Here is an 18,614-nt window from a genome sequence, read left to right as displayed (position 1 = left end):
AACATCCTGATCAGATGGATTAAAAATACTGGAAAAATGTAGCACCCATTCTTCACAGCTAACATGGGACAGTAATTCCGGGAAAAATTCATTTTTAAGAAATGGTGAATTAACAGTTTCCCAGAAAAGCTTGATATTGGATGTATTCGCTGCCAGGGATAATTTATCGCACGCCTCCTCCAGAAGCTCCCTTTTTCTAATTTTAATGGCTGATTTATAATTAGATCTTACATTTTGGACTAATTCCTTATTCCTAGGTCTACTACTGAGGGCCTGTTTTATTTAGGTCAGAGCCTGGGTGCATGTATAGTTGAACCATCCCCAACTTTGGGTAGGTTTGCCTCTACAAGGTGCGTTCATTATCTTTTCAATAATTTCATTGATTTTACCAAAATTTGTTAGTAACATTGTAGGGTTAACTTCTACTTTAAGGCAATCAAAAATCTCCACACCACATTTTATAACAATGTTATTTAAAACTTTGCCTGGGTCAATCCCCTTCCGTTTGATTCTTGTACCATTTGGTCTGATCGGGCAATGTTACCAATGACTGTTTGTTGGAACACACATTTTTTGCCCCATATCATTATTGGCATTATAATACAATTATGATCACTAAGTAACAGTTGTGCAATCCTCAGCGTAGTACATAAATGTTCAATACTCGTGGATATTAAAACATGATCAATTGCTGTGATAGCATTTCCTCCAGTGTAGGTTGGCATCAACTCACCGTTGCTATCACGCGCACACTGTACTAAATCAAGGTCATATTTTGCCATCAATGTGTTTAAGGTACCTCCATAATTATTGTGTGGGAAGTGTATAGAGTCGTCTCCTTCATCGCTCTTGTACCCACAGACTTTAGTCATAGACAATAGGCACATTTGTGTGTTAAAATACCCTACCCACACAATTTCAAAATTAGTATTCACTTCTTTGACCATATTATCTAGCCTTTTTCCAATTCAAGGACTACATTGTGACGAGTTGAATCAAAGACCTTGTTATAAGAATTGACCAGGAGAACATCCCAAACATCTTTGCAGCACAACCACAGTATCTGTGAGTGGTCTCCTATTTTGATCACTCTTTTAACCACCATAGGGAGTTTATTTGACAAAAGAATTAACAACCCACCTTTTGCTCTACCTACAGAAGAGGGTAATACCGGCAAATCATAAGAGGTAAACCCTTCCAAATGTACTTGATCTGTGCTCCATGTTTCTTGCATACAGATTATGTCATGTTTATTAATAAAATCTGTCCAACCTAGTGAATCCTTTTTACTTGCCAGTCTGGCTATATTCCATGTGACAATTGTAAAGCCATTTACTGGCAAGTTCCCTGTATTATCATCAAGGTGTTCACATATTCTTTCATCCTCCTTGCTTGTATATGGGGGCATTACAGGTGGGCTTATTATATTTAAGGGGGAGTTAAGCATAGTTATTATCGACTTATCAGCATTTGATGCTCTCTCACCCGTCACCCCTTCTCCGTCGTGTCAAACCTCCACACTGGGTAGACAGGCAATACTATGTCAATCATTTTCAAGGAGTGTGCTAAGGGCTTGGAATCTGTTAGACACTGATAGCGCGTCTAGTGGATGAGCTGGCACTACAGAATTCACAGTATTTGGCCCCCGGTCACCTCCCCTGTTCTATATAGGCCTGAGCTGTCTGTAGAAAAAGCCAAGGGGTAATAAGGACACATTGGGGTCATGGTATGATGGTGCAACCGCTCTTTACAGAGTGTTCCTTGCCCAATTGCTTCTAAAATTGATGATAATCCAATCTCCTTGAAAATGTTTATCTAGGGGGCCAATCCAGCTTACTCTTCTAGTTAAGAGTATCTGGTCTGCACAGCCTACTGTAGAACCACAGTTCTTATTTAGCCAATAAACCACTTTATTTTTTAAAGTATGGTCCAAATTCCTTTGGCCCGGCTTAAACTGGGGTACATTCACCATAACTGCCATGTATGAGCAGCATTCAGGGGGTACATTTATAGAGATGCCACTTCTTACCTCATGAGCCCTCATCTCTCCTAGCTTGTTCTGATTCATGGTCGTCTGAATCCTCTCAGTCCTATCCCCTCTAAAAGGGCATGGTTGATTGTTCGGGGCCTCGTTCTGTTTAGGTTAAGATATGACCCCATTGGGATCATTTTTGCTCCCTAGGGTTGTTCTACCTTGGCCCCTACGATCCCTATTACTAATCGCTAATGTGCTAGTTACCACATTGGTGGCGGTTGTTTCCTGTGGGGGTTGTTCAGCAAATCCCCCAGTGTTGCATTCGTCTTCTCCCGGGTGTTATCATCCATATTCTTTAGTATGTCACTAAGCTTAACTATTTCTCCATTCAATTTGTCTAATTTATTACATAGTGGTTTTAATAATTCTTCTAGCTTTTATGCTACGTGGGCTACAATTTGTGTGGTTTGTAAATCCATTAAAGGCCCTTTGTTGGGGAGATCTTCATGCACCTCAACTGTCATATTCTGTGGTGGTCCTTTCTTGTTTTATTATTCCCTGTATTTGCAGCCTCTTTTCCTTTTTGGGGTGGGTGATCCGCTTGGCGAATTTAATCGTGGTGCACCACTCTGCATATATGGGTCTGTACCTGGATTCCCTATACTCTCTATTATCAGTGAGGTGCCTTGTTGCTTATTACAGGGAACTTCCTGAGTATTCTCTTGCTGGGTTTTCCCACTACCCACCCCGGCCATGTCTTCTGTCGCCGTACCTGCTCCTAATGAAAGGCGGCGTTCCACTCCATCAATTTCGACATTAATTGCATTAACCGCACGCACTAGATAATAATCAATAGTGGTACATGGAGGGTCAACTACAAGTTTTTGTAGTTTACGCTCCGCCATTTTGGTTTTTCTACTTTAACACAAAAAACCGTGTCCTCAAAGTGTGGAGTGCAGAGTGCAAACTGCAAGAGAGAAAAGTGCAGAGTGCATTAGTTTTAAGGGCTAGGGGTTTGTAAAAGTGCCGAGTGCAATACAGAGGGCTAGGTCCAACAGGTTTGTGACCCTCAAGATTTAAATAGAATTAGAATCAAAAAACAATTAAATATAACACTAATCACCCTAAGGTGTTCACAGTAATTTCAATACAAAAATATATTGTACACTACACGTGGACAGAATTACGTTCTATTCAGCTGAATCTAACCTTAAATCCTATCTACTACTACTACTAGTAGCGCAGGCCACTTACAAAACCTCCCAACTGCAAAGTCAAATAAAAATTACACAGTAATTAAAGGCGGGCACCGTAAGAAAAAAGAAGAGTTAATTATACTTTATGGCTCAACGCCTTTCTGCTCAGTTCGGGGTTTGAAGATGTCGTCCAGCCTGAGGTCAGTCCACAGTATGGAAATTCAAATTTGGGCCAATGTTCCACACCTGGGCCCCTGAGTCAAAAAGCCAAGAGGGGTGGGCCTGCCATGTCTCGTCCGGCCCCGGACTGGCGCAGACGGGCCGGCACTTGGCCCGGGCTTTGCCCGGGCATGCACATGCGCGTCCTATGCTGCAGGAGTGCCGGAAAGATTTTAAAGCGGCGCTGGGAGGGTGATGTCACCTCCTGCGCCGTACACACACAGGAGCCTGCTGGGGGACCAAGTCCCACCCCAGCTGCTTTGCTGGCTCCCGGTTCCTGCTCCTCCTGCTGCAGCTCCTTGGGCCCCCCTGGGGCGGAAACAGGCATCATTGGGGCTCACAAGCCCTGGTTTTCAGATCCCACGCTGCTGGAGTGCCGGGAAGATTTTAAAGGGGAGCTGGGAGGGTGATGTCACCCCCGTGCAGTACACACACAGGAGGCTGCTGGGGGACCGAGTCCCAACCCAGCTGCGTTGCTGGCTCCCGGTTCCTGCTCTTTCTGCTGCGGCTCCTTGGGCCACCCTGGGCGGAAACAGGCGTTTTTGGGACTCACAAGCCCTGGTTTTCAGATCCCGGTTAAATCATTGGTCCCATATATGCCAGGTTGTATATGGAAAGACCCCCTGGACAGATGTTTCATACAGACAGGTGCTTGTGAGGGCCATACACTTGACCTTTGCCCAATTTATGCACCGCCCAGGCTACATGCGGTAACCAGCTCGGCACTCGGTGCATCACTATTGGATATGCCAGTGAGTACTCTGATACTCAGGTAGGGTAATGAACGCCATGATGGAGCCAGAGAAGGATAGGATGTCCAGTAAAGGCGGAGACACAGGTGGGAGCCAACTTAAAATTATTTGCAGATGACATGGGGTTGGTGGACCTCTGGCGTGAGTGCCACCCAACCACGAATCAGTACACATATCTGTTGGCAAGGCATGGTGGCTTCTCCCGATTGGATTACATACTTACTCACCATATGAGCACAGGTCAATTCCATGGCATACACCATTTGGCGTGTGGCATTTCTGACCACTCCCCCGGTGGTGGCCTTCTTTTCGAGTCCTGTCAGAGATAAAATGTTGCCCCCAAGGATAGATTCTTGGCATTTAAAAGATAGGGAATTCCAAGACAAATTATGAGAGTGAACAGATCAACACTCCTAAGAGACTGAAGGGTCGATTAACTTGGCTTGTATCCTCTGGGAGGCCTACAAGGCGGTGCAGCGCAGACAAGCTCAGGCCCTCATAGAAACGGGGAGAAACAAACAGGTTATCAAATGCAAAAAGCTAGAAAAGGATATTACCTCCTTGGAATTAGAGATAATGGGAGGGGAGGCCCCTGACACCAGTTTGTGCCATCGCCTTTGGCTTCCACAACAGCTGAGAGACCTGACGGAGGATATAGCCCGAGCACATGCACTGGTCGCCCGGGGGCATTTTACGAAATAGGCTCTAAAGCCAACAAGCTTATTGCTTGGTTAGAAAAGAGGGATAGTGGCAGAAATTGGGTCGTAGAAATCCAGGACTTCGCGGGGCGACCCATACCGATGGAAAGGCCATAGCGGAGGCCTTTGCATCTTATTACCAACACACATTCTCCTCCATGACTACCCAATCTGGCCATGACTGTGCTGACTCCTGAGAGATTTCTCTCTCCGAGTCCTCTCCCCAGAGGATAGGGATGCATTAGAGCAGGACATGACGATCAAAAAGATAGAGGGGGTGATCCGTGGATTAAAAATTTTGCAAGGCAGCAGGACCTAACAGACTGCCGGTAGAACTGTACAAATGTGTTGCTGATAAAGTTGTGCAACATATGCTCAGCATGTTCCAATCAGCTAGGCAGGAGGGTACCCTTCCAGCGGATCAGAGACTGGTCACAATCGTGGTCCTCCCCACAAAAGGTAAACCTCCCATGGCCTGCAATTCCTTTAGGCTGATATCTCTCCTGAACAGACTCATGATGGTGATAACCACCATGGTCCATCTGGAATAATTTAGATTTATACCACACAGGGACAAGAGACTGAATTTGAAGCACCTTTATTGGGTGCTGTACATTACAGTGGGCCCTCAAGCTGAGAATGCTGTTCTTCTCCCATTAGATGCACAAATGGCTTTTGATTGTATAGAATGGCCATACTTGTTTGTAGCCTTGTCCAGAATCGGATTATGCCTCAGGTTTTGTTCCTGTTGTACTGTACTGTACTGTATCAAGCTCCTCTACCAAGAGCTGCCCCTTATCCCTGATGATCTTCGCCTCGGCACTTGAACCATTGGCGGCCTGGATCTGTCAAGATCCTCTTGTGTGGTCAATCTGGGGAAACTGCTCATGGGAGGAGCGGATCTTCCTGTACGCTGATGAAATTCTGTTGTACACAACATGACCACACCTTATGGTAGGCAGAATTCTACATATTTTCCAGCTATTTGAGAGTTACAATGGCTAAAAGATCAACTTGGACAAGTCTCATTTTTCCACTGGCTGGTGGACAGCCAATTCTGTCGTCCAATTGAGTGGCCCTGGTGGGAACACAAGGCTTTTAGTATTTAGGCATCTATGTCACCAGTGATGGTGAGGACTTTATGTAAAGAAACCTGTTTCCTCAACTGGAGCGTCTTAGGGAAAACGAGGCACACTATAGGGTGCTTCTGCTGTCCCTGATGGGATGGGCCATGCTCTTTAAGATGATGCCCCTCCCGCTTGCTATATGTCTTCCGGAACACCCCATACAGGGGGCCACCTGACTTCTCCTACAGGATAAACAGCAAATTATGCAACTTCTTATGGATATCGGGGCAGCTCACAGATCTCCCTCAGTAAGCTACAGCAGGAAGTGTTTGGGGGTGCTGGCGATCCCAGACATTCTAGTCTAATACTGGGTGGTGCAGCAGACGGCAGTCAATGACTGGTTGTTTGGGGACACATAGGACCTGGCCTACCAGGTGGACCGTGACGCCATGGGAACCAGAGGCTGCCAATCAGTCTTGTATAATAACAAACAAGAGAAATTGCTGCCTCCACATACTCAGACAGTAGTTACGGTGTGGAGAGAGGCCAATAAATACCTGGGATTTGAAGGCAGGCTAACAGATCAGACCCCCCTATGGTACAGTGAGTTAGTACAGGAAGTGGAGAACATGAAAGTCTTCCATAAATGGAGATTGAAAGGGATAGACTACCTCAGTGCCATTTGGAGGGGATACGCTACTGACCTTTGAAGACCTGCAAAAGGAATACGAAATGGGGGCAGCGGAACAATTCAGACACTTGTAATTGTGACATGCGCTAAGGTGCCATACGCCAGAAAATAATGAACAACTCCCCCGAGCTGCTGCGATGTCTGCGCAAGACGTAGGAGGGAGACGTAGGCCTTATTGAAGACGACAACTGGGTGGAGGCACTCTAGAGCCCCAGAGAAATTGCCATAAAAACTCGCTTCCATCTGATACAGTTACGGATACTAAGGAGATTCTATTATCCTAGGTATCCATTACACCATCTGGGCCGGTACAATAAGGCCTCTGTGCTAGAGAATGCAGCATGGTAGGCTCCTATTTTCATATCCTCTGTCAATGCTCTATAATCCAAAAGTACTGGGATGGAGTGGTACGGATTATGGTCAAAGTTATGGGTTTTGCGGTTCTGCTGGAGGCCAGATGGCAGCTGTTATGCATAATGGGGGAGGATACTTGGCCCAAATACTCAAGGGTTTGGCTACTGTTGGCTGCCGGAGTGGCTTAAAGAAACATTGTAAAGACATGAGGCATGAGTGGACCCCATATGGAAAACAATTTGGACTGGGGTCAGCAGGTGGAGTGGGTGCTATTTCAGAGTCAGGGCTGGGCTTGTGTAATGAATGTGCATTTCGCTAAAAGGACACACCCAAACCCTGCACTCCCACTTTGGAGGCAAATATACCACTGCACCTTTAAATAATATGCTTTGAGTAGCACCCCCTAAAGACGAGGAAAGGACGCAGCACTCCCTTTAGGCGAGGCAAGAAAACAAATTCAGGTGTATTTAAAATAACGCACACAAGTTTTATTACTGCAATGTTTAGAACGGTAGGCCAAAAATATCAGTAAAATGCAGATTCCCAAATGTCAAGTGACTAAAATGTACAATTAGAAAAAAGTGCAGTACATACAAGTAGCAAAGAGTAGAAAATATATACAAAATCGTTAGGAACACCTCACTGATTGAATTTGCATCATCCTTGCCAACTCAAGCTGGGGAAGCCCTTCAACAGCCCAGGAAGGAGTTCAATCAGGAATCAAGTTCCGTCACCTCCACAGCAATACGTCTATTCTGTGGTGAACTTCCACCTGGCCCCCGAAGGCTCCCAACTTTGATACCATTACTCAATGGGAGGCGAAGCTTCTAGAAAACCTCGCCCCTTCTCATTAGAAAAAACCAAGCTGGCTGTACCAGTCTGCGTCAAGGCCAAGACGGAGGCTGGCCAAGCTCCCGTATTTTGACTCCGAGGCAGAGTTGTACATTCTCACATCTTCCAACCTCTATCTTGACAAAGCTCCCACAAGGTCTTCCAGAGTACATTAAACAAAAGCAATCGCTCAGAAAACAGAAAGACCTTGAATGTGAATAACCAAAACAACTTGCAAGCACTGCTATGCACATAGAAAAACTGCAGCAAGGCAAAGCCAAGGAAAAAGGGTGACATGAGGCCATGTCAAAGCCAATAGTAAGCACTTATAATTCTCATACCCAAACAACTTGCAACCACTGCTGTGCAAGCAGTAGCAAGGCAAAGTCAGAAAACAAGATTACATGAGGCCATGTCAAAGCCAGTAGTAAGCACTTATAATTCTCATAACGCAAGCAACTTGCAAGCACTACTGTGCATGCAGAAGCAAGGCAAAGTCAGAAAACAAGATGACATAAGGCCATGTCAAAGCCAATAGTACTGTTCTACTCCGTGACAGCTCCCACTAAAATACAGCAAGATTATAAGACAGAAGAGAAGCAGGCATATGCAGGACCGTCCTACATTAAGGCTAGGGTAAAATAACACACTAAAGCAGAGGTCTTCAAACTTTTTGAGGCCGAGACCCCCTTGTCAAACTTTTTTAGGCATAAGGACCCCTCTGACAAAAAAGTCTAGAACCTGGAACTCTCACCAACGACAACCATAAGCGCCCCCAATTCCCATAGCAAATAATTTTTATGGTGGGGAAATCATATTAAACAGTGTTTAGCAAACCAAAGATCAGTGCGCGTGGGAACGTGGTCTAAGGTGTAGCTAAAAACAAAGGATCTAATTAATGAGGAATTGGAGAAGGGCAGTGCCACAATATCTTCTTGCTGCCTTACGCCAATGTCATAGGGCAGGAATGCACCATATTTATAAAATATGGTGCATTCCTGTCCTTTCCCTTTGCGTTGGCACACAAATTGCTGCCTGGCACCAACATGGGCAGGTTTGCTTTTGAGCAGGAAGGGGCACCTTCCTTCAAACAATCCAGAGAGGCATTTTCCTCCTTCTATGGGAGCTACAGAAAGCAGCACACATGAAAAGAGGAAAAACGAGGAGAAATAAAAATATTTCTCCTCTTTACACCTCCCCTGGGGAGGCGTATGTTTTTGGCGCTGCCCCAGCTTAACATGATTTTGTAAATATGGGGCTGGGTCAAAATCCATTAACATGTAACGCTTATGGAACACCTCCTTGAAGCAGAGTAAGGCAACTTAGGGGCATATTTACTAGGACGACGATAAATAAACGCAAAGCGTGCTTAGCACTTGTTTATTTATCGCCGTCTATCGCTGGAATTTATCGCCCTGGTAACGCGTTATTAACAACGTGTTACTCCAGGGCGATAATATTCCAGGGAAATGGGCCAACATCGCTGGAAAACGAGCGATGTTGCACCAAAAACGGAGATAGCCTTGGTGATACGACCCTGTGGTCGTATCACCATAATCCACCTCCCATGTTAGCTATCCCTTAGTCAGGAATTTAACAGATGTTAAATTCCTGCGTTAAGGCATAGTTAACGGGATTTAAAATATCGCTACCCCTCGTTGATGATATCACGAAGCTGGGGTAGCGATATTTTCCCATGGTGTTTTGTCAGGCACGCCTCCTTTGCATCTCATTAGAGATGCAAAGCGAGGCGTGAACAAAACGGGAGCTGAATCAAGGAAACACGTGCTGGCGTGCCCTTGCAAATAATGCGATATAATTATCGCCGCTTTTCGCCCAAAAACGGACGCTAAAGCGGCGATATTTATATCTTCAGCCCTTGATGATATGCCCCTTAGTGACTTGCGATGCTTTGCCATACTCCATATCTATGAGGCCATGCTAAGCCATGTAGGGATACTTTGCGCTGCCTCATAGGTATGGTTGAGACGCTTGTGCCGCCGGAGAGTCAAAAAAAGTTTTAGGTCTTTCACTTTAAGGCACCTACATATAATAAAATGGGCAGCGTAAATGAAAAATACATTTTAAAAAGTTGTTACTCAGTGGCAAATGTACTGTAGTACATTATGAAACCTCTATTAGTTAATGCACTGCAGAGTTATGTATGTAACCAGAGAGCCACAAATTGAAATCTTGGTTGGTTCAGTGGAGAAAAGGGACTTGTGTATTTTTGGTGCTACAAGTTCACAGCCGGTGACAAAAAGCACTGTGAATATGTAAGTCATTATTTTATACTTGCATTGCATTACCCACAGTAGAAGATAGACTGGTACAAAATATGTAAATAGTTTTATGATAAAATGGTGCTTCCAAAATGTAGATTTTAGTAACACCAGGGCGTATGTCATGCTATTTTTTTTTTACATGTCTGTCACTTTAACACCTCCTTAGGGGTACTAACGGCTGTGTAAATTCAGTTATGATTAACAGCAAGCACTTCACAGTCCAGTTGTTAACGCTTTGCACTACCACTAAAAAAAAGCAAATCTTTGTCATCACAAAGCTTGTAACGATTCACGGGTCCCAAGCACTCTTTACACTGGCAGATCAATTAACAGGGCACATTTGCATTTCTTTCAGGCAACCAGGTAGCTGGCATGAAAACTTTTCACAGCACAGGAGACTCAGCTGGATTATTTTTACAATCGAAATTAGCCATCATTTTCCAAGACAAAAGCAAACGTTTTGGTTTCCAGTCACAAGTGAGGTTGGGGAGTGCGCAACCCCCTTCCCAGGACTCCATGGCCCCCCGGGGGTCGCGCCCCACAGATTGAAGATGTCTGCACTAAAGTCAGTTAAAATGATGGTAGTTGAAGGTCATCATAGGGTGCCAAACTACAAGAGTGACTCTTTCATTACAGCTTGAAAATTCGAGAAAGTTTGGGGCAACTGAGGCGTGTTCAGGGAAACACGAAGGCCCAGTATGGGTAGGCTTGGGGGGGTGCTTGAGGTGTGAATGGCGATTGATAACAATAATACTTGCTTGCAACTATAATCACACCTATGCAAACTGTGCTATGACTTATTTATTGACATTGTACTGGCGTTATTCCTCTCCATCATGAAATGTCACATTCTTTGTACAAGATTGTTTCTTTTGATGTATACTGAGCAATTCTTTGATTAAAAATAAAATTATAAAGAGATTGGCATCAAAAAAGTAAGGGCCATATTATCAAGAAACTGCGTTATTATTATCGCCGCTTTAGCGGCAGGAAACTGCAGCTAAAGCGGCGATAATGGGCTTGATAATATGCCCTTGAGAATTCCCATAGAAGCCCATGTTCTGGTGTCAACATGGGCTTCTATGGGAATTCTATGCGGCATATTATCAAGCCCATTATCGCCGCTTTAGCGGCAGTTTTCTGCCGCTAAAGCGGCGATAATTTTAACGCCGTGCATGATAATATGCCCCTAAATGCTTTAGATCCTTCTGAAAGCCAAATGTGTCTAATGAGAGCCTGCATATGTTGACAGCAAGGTAGGCTTTGGGCAAGAGGGTGTGAGCGAGAGAATGCATGTGCGAGTGAATGAGTGCAGCTGTCAATGGGATTTGTATGCCTAAAATCTGGGAGGGACTGAGCAGGCAGAAAGATTCTCTTGCTGGCTTTCCCAGTCAACAGAAGCCCACTTCACAAGGTGGAAAAAGACCAGAAATCACCTGCATATTTGCTAAGGAGAGGTTTAGATGTGGGTGCATTTACTAGATCCCAATACCTTACAACAACAATCAAAGGGTCATGTGAGCCATGAAGCTTGGAAAGTGGCAGGACTCACCCCTGACTGGCTAATTCCTGAGGCACCATTGTTCAGCTTGACAGTGTGAACCAATGTTCTCCTCTACCAGCTAATGACAGCCTTCGAAAATCGTAAACATGGAAATCCTGCCTGCATAAGGGGACAAGGATAATGAAGTGTTTGGGCAGTCTTGTCACACCCACACATTGTGTGGATGGATTGCAATAAATCTCCAGAGGAAGTCCTTAAACATAAAACACCCAGAGAAGATGGTCGATGTTGCGAGAAGGACCCCAGTCAAATGTGCTCGTCAGTCTTATGCTTTTGCAGCATGGTGCTAGCTCACAAGTCTAAGATACAGTATCAGTGGAGCTGCTGACCCCAACTCCTAACAGTGATGGAAGTGGTAAAAACATATTTCAGGACCTCACTATATGGATAGGAACATCAGCCAAGACAAAGGCCTGATTTAAAGGACCATCAGCCCTCTTTTTTTTGCATAGAATCGCGACTAGGAGTCAACTGCCTTATACCTAGATGCCAGAGCAATGGGTGGGAAACAAAGGTGCACAGATTATCAATTCATAAGTACTTAAGAGAAACTACAATTTTGAAGCAAAATTTTGACTATATTCAATTCCTATATAAAAGAGATTTGCATGCACAATAAGAATGTCACGTGTATCGGTCTGTACGGTATTTAAATTATTAACAATTTAAATACCACAATTTTATGTATTTTAAGTCTTTTACAGTGCTACTCATTCAAATGTAGGGTGTTAGAGCTGTTTACATCACACTTACGCATTATATATTGACAATAATTCATATATGTGTGTGTAAATCAATGTCTGGCATACAAGTCAAACATCATCCTTCCGAGTTCACGGTGCTAAATAATAAGGATTTTAAATTATGAACTTATGAACTGCAGGTAAAAAAAGGATCTCTGTGTTAAAAGCAGTAACCAACTTGCCTAGCTATATTAAAAAAATCTGTCGTCTGCATGTCACAAGATGTACTTAGCGGGAGACACATTAACGCTCTATACTACTTTCAGCCATCTAAACTGTGTCGTGACAAAACACAGATCTCTCTGGCAAATGCACTAACCACCACAATTATCTTAACATTATTATTATTCCCTGAGATGTACTGGGCACAAAAGGTTCTCTACAGAAGGTGCCTTAACTCCATAAGATATTTTAAAATTCTCCACGTTGGCAATTTCTTTGAGGAAACGTTTGTTTTTAAAATGAATGTCTAAGTTGACTGTAAAAAGATTTTCCTTGAGTCCCCCATTCCAGGCTCCAGCCCCTTTTTGCTGCCATTCCTTGACCCCCAATTTATGGGTTCCCGGTGTAAAGGTTTTACAGTTCCATCACTGCTGTAAGGATCACACACAGAGAAGTAGCAAGACTAGAAAACCATTACAAGACACCCTTGTGTTCATACAGTGATTTTTCCCAACATGCTCAGTACCAGAAGCCAGGAAGAAATCAGCAGGAAGAAGTAGAAAAACATCTACCATGTGATCCACCTGAATGCGCCATGCCAGGAAGCTGGAAGATCAACATTTGTTGCAAACCATTTGAAAAGGTGAACAGCCTGAAGTTGCTCTTTTGAAGGGGTGGGCATAACTGGTGTAATTCTCTCCAGCGTAATTACTTGTAATTGCAGTAAAATTACTCATAATTATGTGTAATTATGTGAGAAGTGTAATCCAGCATTCAGTGCTATTTTCTTAGTGTAAAATGCACCATTGCATCGATAATGGGCCCAAGGATGCATTTTTGCACTAGGTAAATAGCACTAAATGCTACAGTACACTGACAGCAGTGGCAAGCAGCCACTCGCTCTCTCTTAGATTGTTGTACCTGTGCTACTGTGGTAGGATTTTTTCCTCAAATTACTCTTAATTGCTCAAGATGGCATAATTGCATACTTTCAGTAATTTCAAATCACAAGAGTACTGTGTAATTTCTGAAATGACTTCAATTACTCTGGCGTAATTTACATTTTGCCCATGTCTCATCTATATATTCCTGGGCTACTACATCTGTCTTAGCCCCCCTGTGCCTTGCCTTCCATTGGAGCTTGAAAACACACTGCACAAGGACAGAAAGAACAAGAAAGAAGCCAAACGGAGATTGCAAGGGAGATGGGCCCGCTGTATCCAGGCATTCATTCCAACTCTTGGTTAGTATTACTTCCTCTGCCACAATTCAAACCATCTTACTGTAAAAAAATATTGGGGCATATGTAAAAGAAGCTAACACAGCTGTAGCATCATTTTTTTACCTTACAGCAGCTTTTTTTTTATCACCTTATTTACAAGTTGCCGCCAACCTCAGTTAGCAGTAGTTTTCTGGCGAAAACGTGCACTTTGAAGATCGGCACTTCTGTTAGCGGGAGTTAACAAAAAGAAGATGCAAGGTAGATGTTCCAGTGCAAAAATTGTTGCTAACCCCACTTCAGGATATCTACAAGGAATTCAGTGTATGTTGCACAACCAAAAAAACTGCCTCTACCCACAGTTAGAGGCAGTTTTCTAAGACCAGAAAATAGCTGGTCTTAAAAATTATGCAAACACTTGGGGCCTCATTTCAGAAGGTTTTGGTGCTGGACAGCGCTGCAAGGAATGTTGCTGTGCTGCCCTGTGACAAAACTACAGGACAGGAATGCGCACCATCAAGACAGGGTGCATTCCTGGGCCTCATTCAGGTAAAAAGTGTTTCATCGCTGCGACAAAACAGAGTTGCAACACTTTTCACTATGCCCTTCTTGCGAAACCATGGATGCTCTGTATTCATTCTATGGAGCTTCATGGCGCAATTAAAGACAGATACGTCTGGAATCCTGTCGTATCTGTCAGCGCTAAATTCACGCATTGCTGTAATTGTGTCACAAGCATAATGCAACTCCAGCAATGCATGGGGCCAGCCTATCCCTGTGGCTCTGAGTCACCCTCATGCCTGCAATGAGTCAGGCGTAAGGGTACTGACGCAGTGGCATCCCACAATTGTTGCCGTGAAATCTGATGGATTTCACTGCTCCTCGCCTATGAGGCTTTGTTGTGTGGGAACACCCACCCTGCATACATCATACCTGATGCAGGTATAATGTGGTACTGGGCTTCACAAGGTCACACATATGCCTAAATGCTTCACTTTGCAAATACAGCGCAACGTGGCGCAAGAATCATATTACAAGTATGTCAGGAAAATGACACACTTGAGGGGTGAAACTATCAGAAGGGTCTCATGAATATGACTAGGCCTGGGCGTAGTTCGTGGAGTTTTGCTATGCCGAACTCTGCGAAGTTACAAAAAAAGCTCTGCGAAGTTCAGCGAGTGGTGGAGTGCAGTGCGAACTGCAGTTTGTGCTGGTATTCCTGCTGCTCGGGTAGAAATTCTACCTAAGTGAGGAAAAAACACAATGGCTGCCATGCACCAAGGGAAGCACCCTTGCGCCATGGTGCAAGGGTGACTGTGTTGCGGCGTTGATTGTTGTTGTGGCTCCATCACTTCTCGAGACGTCTACAGGTGCGTCTGGACTAGTGGAGGGTGGGAGTGAACCAGTTGGCTTTCTTGGAGTGTTGTTTGCCTGGTCTTTTCTTGAGGGGTTCCAGGGTGTCGGCGCAGTTGGAGATCCATAGGTGGAGGTTGCGTGCTTTGGTGTTGTCGTCTGTAAGCGTTGGTGGAGTGGTTTTGCCAAGGAAGTTGACAAGAGGTTCTTTGGTGGCCTTGATCCAGCTGCGGGGGGGCGATGATGGCGGTGGTGTATGATGGGCATGGGGAAGACACGATGTATACACTGATGGTCGGTCCAGGAGAATCCGGTGATGTGATTGTAGTTGAAGTTCCCGCTGGCGGAGAAGATGTGCTTGACCGTGTGTCCAGCTATGTGGGTTGGTGCCTTGACTAGTTGCTTGAGTCCAATGTTGGCGTGGTACCCCAGGAGGGGAGTGGTGTTCTGGTTACTGGGGTTGTCCAGGTGGAACTTGAGGTCTCCGAATAGGATGTAGTCAGTGAATGGGAGAGCTTAGGGTGCAATGAGGTCTACAATGGCATCGGTGAATAGGTGTCCATGGCTCAGGGTCCTGTAGATGAGGGTGCCTCAGAGGATGGTGTTGGGGTTGGTCTGGATCTGGATCTGGAATTGGAGGTGTTCCATGGTCATCGTTGGGTCATTAGTGTGCGTGGTCAGTCGGAGTGTGCTTTTGTAGACGATGGTAATGCCTCTTCCTGGACGGTCTGGGTGGTCCTTGCGGGTGATTGAGTAGCTGTCAGGCATGGTGATAGCCGATCCGGAGCAGAGGTTGGTAAAGGTTTCCATGAAGAAGGTGATGTTTGAAGGGGTGGCGTTGAGGAGGTCCCAGATGTCTGTGGCGTATTAGTGGAGGGACCGCACATTGAGGAGGATGGAGTTGAGCAGGTCGGGTGCGCTGTTGGTCGGCTGGGCTGCAAGAGGCACTGGTGTCCTGATGTGGCAGAAGGTGCGTTTGCAGTTTTGACAGGCGCAGGGTGCAAGGGTATTCTTCGGTGATGCTATATGGCAGGCAGTGTGGCGTCCAGGGTTAAGGGCAAGGAGGGTGCTGGTGTTGTAGCAGTGGAGCATCCGAGAGGCAGGGTCCCTGGTGCTGGGCACGGTACAGGGCCAGACGGACACAGACGGGCTTGCCTTTGGCTTCCCTTTGGTGCACCAGTAGCATGCCTGATGCACATGGCCGCACAGCGTCCGCAATTAAGTAGTGCTGCAGGGTGGCTGGACAGCTGTGAGGTTGGAAATGTGAGAAAGGACACTTGAAGGGGGCAGGGACATGGGTGATGGCAGCAGCAACGAGGGAGAGGATAAGGAAAAACTAACTGCAAAAAGGCACAGGAAAAACAAGGCCAAACACAGCAAAGATAAAACATATAGCAAAAGGTAGGAAAGCAACATAGAAGAACAGAAAGATGAACAGGAACAGCAGACGGGAGGGACAGGAGGGCAGTCAAGCTGCAGAGCAGTGACTCTCTACCACTGGACCACAAGGGATGAGGCGCGGGCAGGACCCTGCGGGTGGAGGAGGGACTCAAACACCTGAACTCTGTGTCAGAGGAACCAGCAGCAGCAGATGGGGAAACCAGCAGGAGCAACTAGACGATGCAGCACTGTAGAAAGAGAAAGTCCACTAAGGGTTAGTCCCCCGTACACCCAAAAGTAAACTAACAGTGGCCAAGGAAAGGCAGCACCACTGGGTTGCCTCTTCTGATCTGACAGTGGCGACCAGATTCGGTGGTCCCCAGTTCCCCAGCGAGTAACAGCAGATCAAGCTGCATACCCAAAGGCCTGGGCCAGAACCGGCCCGTGCCCTTGGCACCCACTGCCACCAATTACCATTCTCAGCAAATTGAGCAAGTTAGTGGAGTCCCCTACCAGTCTTGTGCGGTGCCCTCGGTGATGTAGGTCAGCCGCAGTGCAGGAATTGCTCAGGGCATGGTGTGCGTCACCCACAGGCGCTAGGCCTGGGCCCAACTCACCCCCAGGCCTCCTCCGCTATGCGTCTCACCTTCTCCTCTCCTGGACAGTGGCACCAGGGCTCAATGCACTGCACTCTCTCCAAATCTGTGACTCAGCCAGCAGGAGCCTCAGCCAGGTGGGATTTCACAAGCCTGGGTACAATAGTCGGTGCCAAGTCCGCTGGGGAACCTCTAGATGCAGGTGTGCCAATAGGACCCCCTTAGTGCAAAGTTGCAGCTGTCCCACCACACTAGTTTGGTACAGCTCAGGGTCCTCACCCTCCACAGCGTATAGCCAGCACAACATCCTACGACCTGTGATGCAGAGAGGCACGGCACATAATTGATAATCTCCTCCGTACACCCCGCGTTAGTGGTGGATCGTAGTATGCGAGGCAGACCTCCCTTTGTTGGTGCGTAGGAGCGCCTCTACCGTTCACAGCTCCAAGGGGCGCAAGGCGGTCTTCTCACACAGGTCAATAATGTGTCTCCATGCGACCTGCCAGATGTCAGCACCAGGTAAGGGCGATCGCTGCACCTCAATGTCTACCGCCACGGCCCAGCAACTCCAGAGCACCTCCGCACCCACTCCGGGTCCCAGACGAGTCCCCACAGAGGTCTTCGAGCATCAGGGACTGTCCGCGCTTTCAAGGTTTTGGATGCCATGGTGTTGCAAGGAGTGCGCAATGAAAAGTGGTGCACCACTGGTTTGGCACAGCGATGCGCCTCTTTTCATAGATGTAGCCCTGTATTTCCTCTTCCAATGGGACTCTGGCTGGTCCTCCTGGCTGTTGGGGGGCTTAGGTGGATGTTGATCTGTGCTTAACCTAGCCCTGGCTGCTCCATTGTGCACTCCATAGGTTTTATTTCCTATTTGTTTTTCATTGGAGGTGGACTTATAGGCTATTTCTGCCTCTTGAGACCTGACCAACTAACGTGAGTTTTTATGCCGCTAATGGGCCTTTTGTCATTTTTCTCCAGCTAACGTCAGAATTTGTTTAGCCTTCATGGTAGTGTTACCAGCAGTTTTCACTGTAGCTACTTGAAACTATCGCCATTTAGCGACGTATTGTAAATACATCGCTAACAGGGCGATAGTTTATGGTGATAGGCCGCGTTAAGAAAAACTGCCCCTGACTAGCATTAGCGTTAGTTAGTGGCAGTTCTTGTACATATGCCCCATTGCGTCTCATCTTTAATAAAATGCTACCCCTGCGGTGTGGTATCTGCTTGCCATGTAATCTGATTCAAAGAAAATGCTTCCAATGCCTTTTTTTAACTGAGTTTTCAGTGAAAAAAAGAATTACATGGTCCACGCCCCCCACCCCCGCCAGCCCTACACAGCTGGTGGCAATGTTATAAATCTGTAAAATAACATCCATAAATACAGTACAGAAATATCACATATGCAATTCATTATATTTGCTCATAGTATAGAAAAAACGAACCTCTATACAACTATAGTGCCCTGTGTACTGGCAGCCAATTCTAACTTCTCAGGACTACAAGCCTCTTTTCCCAGCCAGTAT

Source organism: Triturus cristatus, chromosome 3_2 (assembly GCF_964204655.1).
Source record: "Triturus cristatus chromosome 3_2, aTriCri1.1, whole genome shotgun sequence".
NCBI lineage: Eukaryota > Metazoa > Chordata > Amphibia > Caudata > Salamandridae > Triturus > Triturus cristatus.
Note: the sequence above shows the minus strand (reverse complement) of the source record.